Source organism: Equus caballus, chromosome 5 (assembly GCF_041296265.1).
Source record: "Equus caballus isolate H_3958 breed thoroughbred chromosome 5, TB-T2T, whole genome shotgun sequence".
In the NCBI taxonomy this organism is placed as follows: Eukaryota; Metazoa; Chordata; class Mammalia; order Perissodactyla; family Equidae; genus Equus; species Equus caballus.
The window spans coordinates 102,439,159-102,447,083 of NC_091688.1; positions in this window are offsets into that span (position 1 = coordinate 102,439,159).

Here is a 7,925-nt window from a genome sequence, read left to right on the forward strand (position 1 = left end):
TAGGAACATGGATTTAAAAATCTAAATGAGATACCACATGTGCCCAATATTAGTAGCTACTACATATCACCTGAATGATTGTCATAAAATGAAGGAAAGAACCGAGGTGCTTTGATGGTGTGAAAGAAAATAATCCTTCCTGGATATGCAGTGAAGACAGGTTTGGAAAAAACTCTGTCTATAAAAAGTTATTTTCTATAATTGATGGAGTTAGTTTTCTGGAATAACAGCTGAACTGAACAGAACTAAGCTGTTATTGAATCCACAGTATCAGGTAAGCAGAAGAACCTCTAGGTGCCCTTTCTCCTCCAGGGTTTCTTTCAGGATCTGGAGAGGAGGGCTCGGAGGAGGAGAGCATCTTCCCCCTTCAGTTATGACGCCCAAATCCGCAACCCAAGGATGTATGATAAGAAGAAATAGAAAGCAAAAAAAGTTTTTTTCAAAACCCCTACCCAAAGCTGTAGTGGAGTATCGCTGTGTTGACTTGTCAAACGCTGGAGCGCTCGTTGTTTACAACTGTTCTTGGGAAAGATCGGAGCTCTGGCATTACCCCAGGTATGCATTTGGGCTGATTGCAAGGGTGGGGCCAGAGAGCACTAAATCTTATTCAAATAAACGAGAGGGGCTGGAGAAGAAAAGCGTGAACAGTCATTCTGCAGAACAGACCCCAGTGCAACGCAATTACGATTTATCAGGTACTCTGCATTTTCCTTCCAGAGAATTCTGCAGAACACTGTGGCTTAAATGAAATGCACCAGAGCTGGGATCGAGCGACGATAAGCCCTAATGTGACTCCTTGGTTGGTTCTCTGCTGAAGCTTTCTGTCTGTGTGCACTTCTCTTCCCAAATGGGTTTTCCCTGCGAGGTTCCAAGGAAGCAGAAAGCCCTCTCTGCAGGCTCCTTGTCTCGTTTCCCCTCTTACCTTCTGTAAAATACTGAGTTCCTTTATGCCGTTTCACAGAGTGAGGTTTAATTACATTCTGGGTTGCTTTTTTCCTGGTCATTCTTCGGTATTACTGATTCGATCAAAACCCCCAAGTAGAGATTTTACTGAGTCCTGAGATCTAAGACATCCAGATCAAATTTTGGAAACCTTGCATTCCTAATAAAGTTCTCTACTTTCTCAGCACGCTTATCTTACATCGAATTAATAAAGTTTTGGTAGTTGTTTAAATAGATTAAATGTCACACTTTAAATAGAAAGAGAAGGCTCCACCTGACCGACCTACTTTTCATCTGTGATTTAGAAAAAGGCGAGATTAGCATGGATATTGCATTTTCAAGGACCTCGCCACTATTAAATAGACTGTTAAGTGCATTTTATGGCTGAAGAGTCTGTTCCCAGCTCAGTCTACAAGACGTGCTAAGTTCATCTCTACCTGCTACATTGAACATTCACTGACTAAAATACTTTCTGTGGGTGTAATACCTAAGCTCTGTATCTTTTAAGTACATAACTCTAAATATTTTAGGACTAGTAAAACGTAACTCAATAAAAGTCCCAAGAACATGTGTTGTCCCTCAAGGAAAATACAGTGTCCATATTTATCCAATGATATACATCCTGTACTCCATTAGCACCTGCATATCCTAAGGTGACTGGATGTTGAAAAATAACATAGGCACTCATAAAACGGCATTATGAGTCTTATTTAAATCAAAAAAGCCATAATAGCTGGTTAAAACTCCACCCTCACATCAACTCAACTTGTTCTCAGGGTTTCAAGGCTCTGAAACGAGTGGTTTATGGGCTTACGTTCTGATGAACCAAATAGATATTTTACTATTCATTCTCACTGAAATTTGGGTGAACTTCAGCATTTTCTGTTGTTATTGTTGTGTTATTGAACACAAAAGAAAATGTCAATGAATGAACGTGAGCTAAATCTTTAATTTAAAAATTAAAGATACAGTCCTTATATAAATTAAGAAATTCTTTTCCTGTATCTCCCTCTCTTTCATTAGTTTGTAATCTATCGTGCTGGGTTAGCAAACCCCAAAAGAAGCCAGGCTGTTAACGGAGAATGCTGCCAGCAGGGCTCCTGACCCGCTTTTGCTCACGTGGCATGCCAGGGCTTTGATTTTAACTGCTTGGTCAAGTCCATCTAATCCAGATCACACACAGGCGTAATTAAAAGGATTCTTCAATTCAGAACTTTACGTACCAAAAAGATCCCCCGGGGGGAGGGGGACTATGTATTCTGAGGGTTCCCAAGAGCCCAGACATGCGTCCTATTCTTTAAGCCTTTAAACTCCCCAGCTCGAACTTTCTGAGAGGACATCCTCCTACCCACTCTAAATATAGAGAAAGGCCCTCTTGGCCCTTCCGCTTTCTGCCATGAATAAAGACGTGGCCTTCCCCACTGTGCCCGGCTGGCACCACTGTGGTGGTTCTCCGATGCCCTGGTTCCACTTTGCTCATACCTCCCTCAGAGCGCCCGTCACATGCGTGCCTCCTTGTGTTGTCGCTCGTTTTACGCATGTTTGCCTGCAACCAGACGTGAGGCTTTGTCAGAGGAGAAAGGATGCCTTGTTCTTTTCTATATTCTCTACGGTTTTCAGCACAATATTTTGAACCAGTGGGTTCACAATAAACATTTACTCAACTAATTTAAAAAACCATTAACCAACCAGTTACTAATCAAGATCGTACTAATTAAAGACTAAGCAGAGCTGTTAGAGAACTCCCAAATTCCCACTGGGACCAACAAGTATAATTTGAATATACTTGGCAGTACTTTCAGTTTTAAAAATATCCCCAAAGGAGAAAGCATCTGGACCCATCTGAACAATTTATAAAGCAATTTTGACCAAGTTATTAATGACGTGGTAAATTATTTATTCCACAGATATACACTAAGGCTAGGTTTCTTAAAAAAAAAAATAAAAAAGAGTGGAGCACTAAGAGTAGATCAGCTAGATGATTCAAACTCCCATTTCACTTTCCTCAGAGTTGCTTGGATTCTGTCTTCAGTGCTCTCCTTTGCTTGGTTGAGATGTAACCTGTAGTCCTCAACCACAAGAGCGGCCAGCCTACCAAGATGTTGGCAAGTTCTCATGATCCAAGACCACTAATAAGCTTTGTTTGCAAAACAAATTCAACTGTAGACCTAACACTGGAAGTCAGAAGACCTGGTTCTAACCCTGTGCTGCCCCCTGACCATTGCCTGGTCTAAAACACTTTATCTTTCCGATCTCAGTTTCCTTATTTGTGAAATCAGAGTGTTTTATATTGATAATCTCCAAGGTCCCATCCAATTCTTAAAATCCTATGAATTTATCACAAATAGCATTAATACTTATCTTTTCAATTCAGTAGGCCTTTTTTGGAAAAAGTCACGTGTGCATGTGGTAGATTAAAAATGGCCACAAATGCTTTGCAGCCCCTCCCAGGAAAAGGTGGGGTCTGTTTCCTCAGTCCCTGAATCCGGGCTGGGCTGTGACTTTCTTCGACTAATGAATATGGCAGAAGTGCTGTTCTGTGGGTTCCTCGGGAGTCTAGGCCTCAAGAGGCCTTGCAGCTTCTGCTCTTTCTCTCTTTGAGCACGAGCATCATGACAAGAAGCCAAGGCTAACCTGCTGGAGACAGATGGCTCAGACAGCAGCCAGCATCCACAGCAGACACTCAAGCGAGTCCACCGTAGACCATCCAGCTTTGTCCGGTCACCAGACGGAGCAGCCACATAACCAAAAGAAGACCGGGAGAACTGGCTGGCTGAGCCCAGCACTAATTGCCACCCTTAGAATTGTAACCAAATAAAACACAGTCATGCATCGTCGCTTAAAGGTGGGGACATGTTCTGAGAAATGTATCATTAGGCGATTTTGTCGTTGTGTGAACATCACAGAGCGCACTTACACAAACCTAGATGGTGCAGCCTACTGCCCACCTGGGCTGTACGGTACTAATCTTATGGGACCACCATCATATATGCGGTCGTCATTGACTGAAACGTCGTTATGTGCACGTGATGGTAGTTGTTTAGCCACTAAGTTTTGCGGTGATCTGTTATAGAGCAATACATCACTGGCGTGATACACCTGGTAAAGGAAAATTTTGCAACAAGCAAAAATACGTTTTCCTTCCTCCCAAAAACCTCAGTCCCCATCCCATGAGAAAACAGCTCCCACAATGGAAGCATATTCTACACACTGCTGTGCATCCTGCTCGATGCCCTACTCTACATCAGCCATAAAAATGGCCTTGGAGCATTGCATTGTATGGATACAGCGTAATTTATCTAACTGCTTCCCTCCAGATGGACATTTAGGCTGTCTCTGCCTTTTTTTTTTGTTATTTACAAACATTGATGCAATGATCATCTTTGCACACATGCAGCGTGTGAGTATATCTAGAGGAGGTGGGGCTGGGGGTCAAGGATGCTGCTCCCCTGCTCACATCTGTGGAGATTCCACTTCAACAGACAAACTTCTGCCCAACAGCAGGACCAGCCGGGCATCCTGTGGTCCGGCCAATGCCAGTGATGGTGAGCCCTGCTGAAGACAACTTGCTTTTGTTTACCTTCTGTCCCCCTGTCAAACGCTCTTTGTGGTTCTCAGCGCTCTGTGTTCCTCCCGGTACGCAATAGCAGGCTTCTGATCTTTTGCCAAAAGCTACAAGTGCCATATCCTTTGCACACACATCTAGCCTACACCAAGGGGTCTACCCAAGCTTTCTGACTCTGGTCAGCAACCTTACAGCTGCCCCTTCCTGAGGGAAGCCTGCCCCTGATGAGAGAGCTACCAAATGAGTGAACGCCACTAAAAACAATGCCTGCCTTTCTCTGCATCGTACCCGCTGACAGCATCCTTGCTCTACTCCTGTTTCCCTCTCCACTCCAGCCACCCTCTTCTGTGTTCTCCAGAAGGTTGTGATTTGGGAGCAGCCTTGCCCCTCTCCACAGGTGTCTGACAGGAGGCGTCGACTTGGAGAGAACACAAGCCTCTAAGACTCTGGTTCGCAGCCGCACCAGCACCCCTGACCGAAGTCTCCAGCCTCCAGACACTCTCCCTAGGGAAGGATGTCCAGGCTCACTCTCCAGAAGTACCTGAACCCCTAAGTGTGAGAAGTCAGTTTCTGAGACACCTCAGGGTTCTGAGGGCGAACGACGCCTCACACAGGGGACCAGGACTTCACTGTGGCCCTACTCGCAGAGGAAAGGCACCTTTGGTCACACACTCCCAGGTGCTACAGCTCAGTGCACCCTCTTACGCTCTCACGAATAATAAACCAAATGCATCTACAAAACAAATGAGGCTGGAGAGTGAGATACTTTCCTAGCCTCCCTTGCAGCTAAAATGACCAAGTGTCCAGGTTCTGGTCAATGACTTGCAGCAAAATCAGCTGGTGGGGTGCCTGTGAAAGCCTACTTCCTGACGAAAAGGATGGATGTGGTGTGCTCTGCCCCAGGAACCCCCACCCCCTCCTCCTGCATTGCACATGAAAGTAATACCTGGAGCTCTGACAGCCTTCTTGCAACTATGGGTGATGTGGCAGTTTTCTATTGCCAGTTTACCGCAAACTTAGTGGCTTAAAAAACAAGTTTATTATATTAAAATTCTAGAGGTCAGAACTTTCCCAGCTTTTAAAGGCTGCCTGCCTTCCTTGGCTCATGGCCCCTTCTGCCATCGCCAAAACCAGCAGCATAATATCTTCAAACCTATGTTTCTCTGACCTCTGCTTCTGTCAACTTCCTTCCTTCTCGGGCTGACTCCCCTGTCTCCCTCTTGTAAGGACCCTTGTGGTTACATTGGGCCCACCTGGATGAATCACTGTAATTGCTCCATTTCAAGATCCTTAACTAAACCACATCTACAAAATCCCTTTCGCCACATAACTAATATATTCATCGGTTCTGAGTATTAGGATGTGACATCTTTTGGGGGCTTTTATTCTCAATACCAAAGTGCATCGTGCATAATACGCACGATGACCCAAAGCTGAGGATGGTGGAACAGGAAGACAGGAGGAGCCCAGATTCCTGCCGACATTACAGAATCACGGTACCGGCCCTTGACTGCCTACCTCTGGGTAATTAAATATCCTCATTGCTTCATCGCTCAGGTCACCATTAATCATTCCTTTGCAGCTGAGCGCGTTCTAACGGCTGTGCTGCTCTCGCTGTGCGCCATCTAACGTGCTGGGTTAGGTGGGGCCGTCTGGGACGGCGCTTTGTCTGCTGCAGGTGCAGTGACGGCCCTGGAGGCACTGCACGGCTTTGCCTGTGAGCCGTTGTTTTTCCTTCCTACACTTTTGCCTTTCTACCCTCTCTTTCTACCCCCTCTCAGAGCTGTACCGACCCCTGCGCCACCCACATTCTCCTGGCCGACTCACAACATCACGGCCACCTCTTCTAGCTGTCTCTCCCTGCCAGCCCAGAAGTCTTCCCTCTGCTCCCAAAGTTCTGGGTAGGAAGCCAGCCTTGGTGTTTCCAGGGCAGCCTGACTCTACCAGATCGTATTGTCCTTTTCATATCGATCAGCTCCTCAAAGTCAGAGACCCGTGCTTGTCTTACTTTTGCTGCATCCGGAGGCTAAATGATGCGATCAGGAATCAGTTTCCCTCCAGCCCTCGCATCTGGTTTTCTTTCTTGGCTTTATTGCTGAGCACATGGAATAAGATGGCCACCAGGAGCTTCAGGCTTACCTTTTACCAACTTGGCAACCTAGATGGAAAGAGAGTCTCTCTCTCACAGCAGGTCCGGAAAAAGCCCTGGCCTGACTCTCGTTGGCCTCAATTCGGCCAGGCTGGGCCACATGCCAACTTGTGAAGCAGAGATTCGGGTCAGGCCCACCGGAACCACCAGAACTCAGAACGAGGGAGGGGAGGTTCTGCAAAGGAAAACTGAGGCTTTGCTACTAGAAAATGAGCAGACCAGATGCTGGGCAGGCAGAAACACTGAAGACCACAGGAGCAGGCGACGTGGATAGTTTTCTTTTCTTGGGCTCTTGCTAGGCTCCAGACACCAGGCTGAGCCATTTTTATTCACTAAATAAACAGTTCCTGAGCACCTGCTACATGCTACGCATGAGGACAAGAAAGATATGTTATCTCATTTAATCTTCGTGACAAATGTATGAGGTATATATTTTACTTATCCCTATCTAACAGGTTAAAAAATTAAACAGCACGTAGCATTGCACGCTTAAGTAACTTGCTCAGAGGCACATGGGAGTGAGCACAGAGCTAGAATTCAAGGCTCATCAGAGAGCTTTAGCCTAACCAGACACACACCCTGCAAGTGTGGACAAGAGAGGAGGTGGGAGCAGGCAGCGTGGCCCTAGTGGCCTCCAGGGCCGGGCCATTCCAGGGAACGCCTAGGACCCAGACAAGGCACTCCAGTCAAGTCAAAATGAATCTCAAGGGCAGGGAGAGATATAGATACATGATCGAAGGAAGACAGACCCCTGGAGTTGGCAGGAATGAAGGGGAATTTGTGGACGAATTCTATATTTTATTTCATTTTTAGCATAAATGAGTGCTCATCCTCCCTCTTTGTTCCTTTCCTCACCCCCTGTAGTCAATAAGTTATAGACCCCAAGAGCTGGAAGGTGACTTAGAGAGCATCCAGTCAAAACCCAGATGGCAGCCAAGGTCTTCCTGCCTCTTAAGACCTCGTGGAGTCCACTCAGGACCCACCTCCCCGCCCTGCCCCCGCCGCCTCCTGCGGAAAATCCAATGCCCTTCCAGACGTCTCCACCAAGACCTAGAGCCTAATTCTCATGGCAGTTGCTTCTGGCTCCGACTACTTTGTCTTCTAAGTTCTTGGTCTCCATATTGTCGCTTCTCCCTCATCTCAGCCTCATCAATTCAAACATGTAATTCAACCCAATTATACAAAATAAATATATTTATCTCCTACACCTCATCTTGTGCTGAGAAAACTGAGGGATGAAGAGACTGAAAGACTTGCTCCAGATCAGGT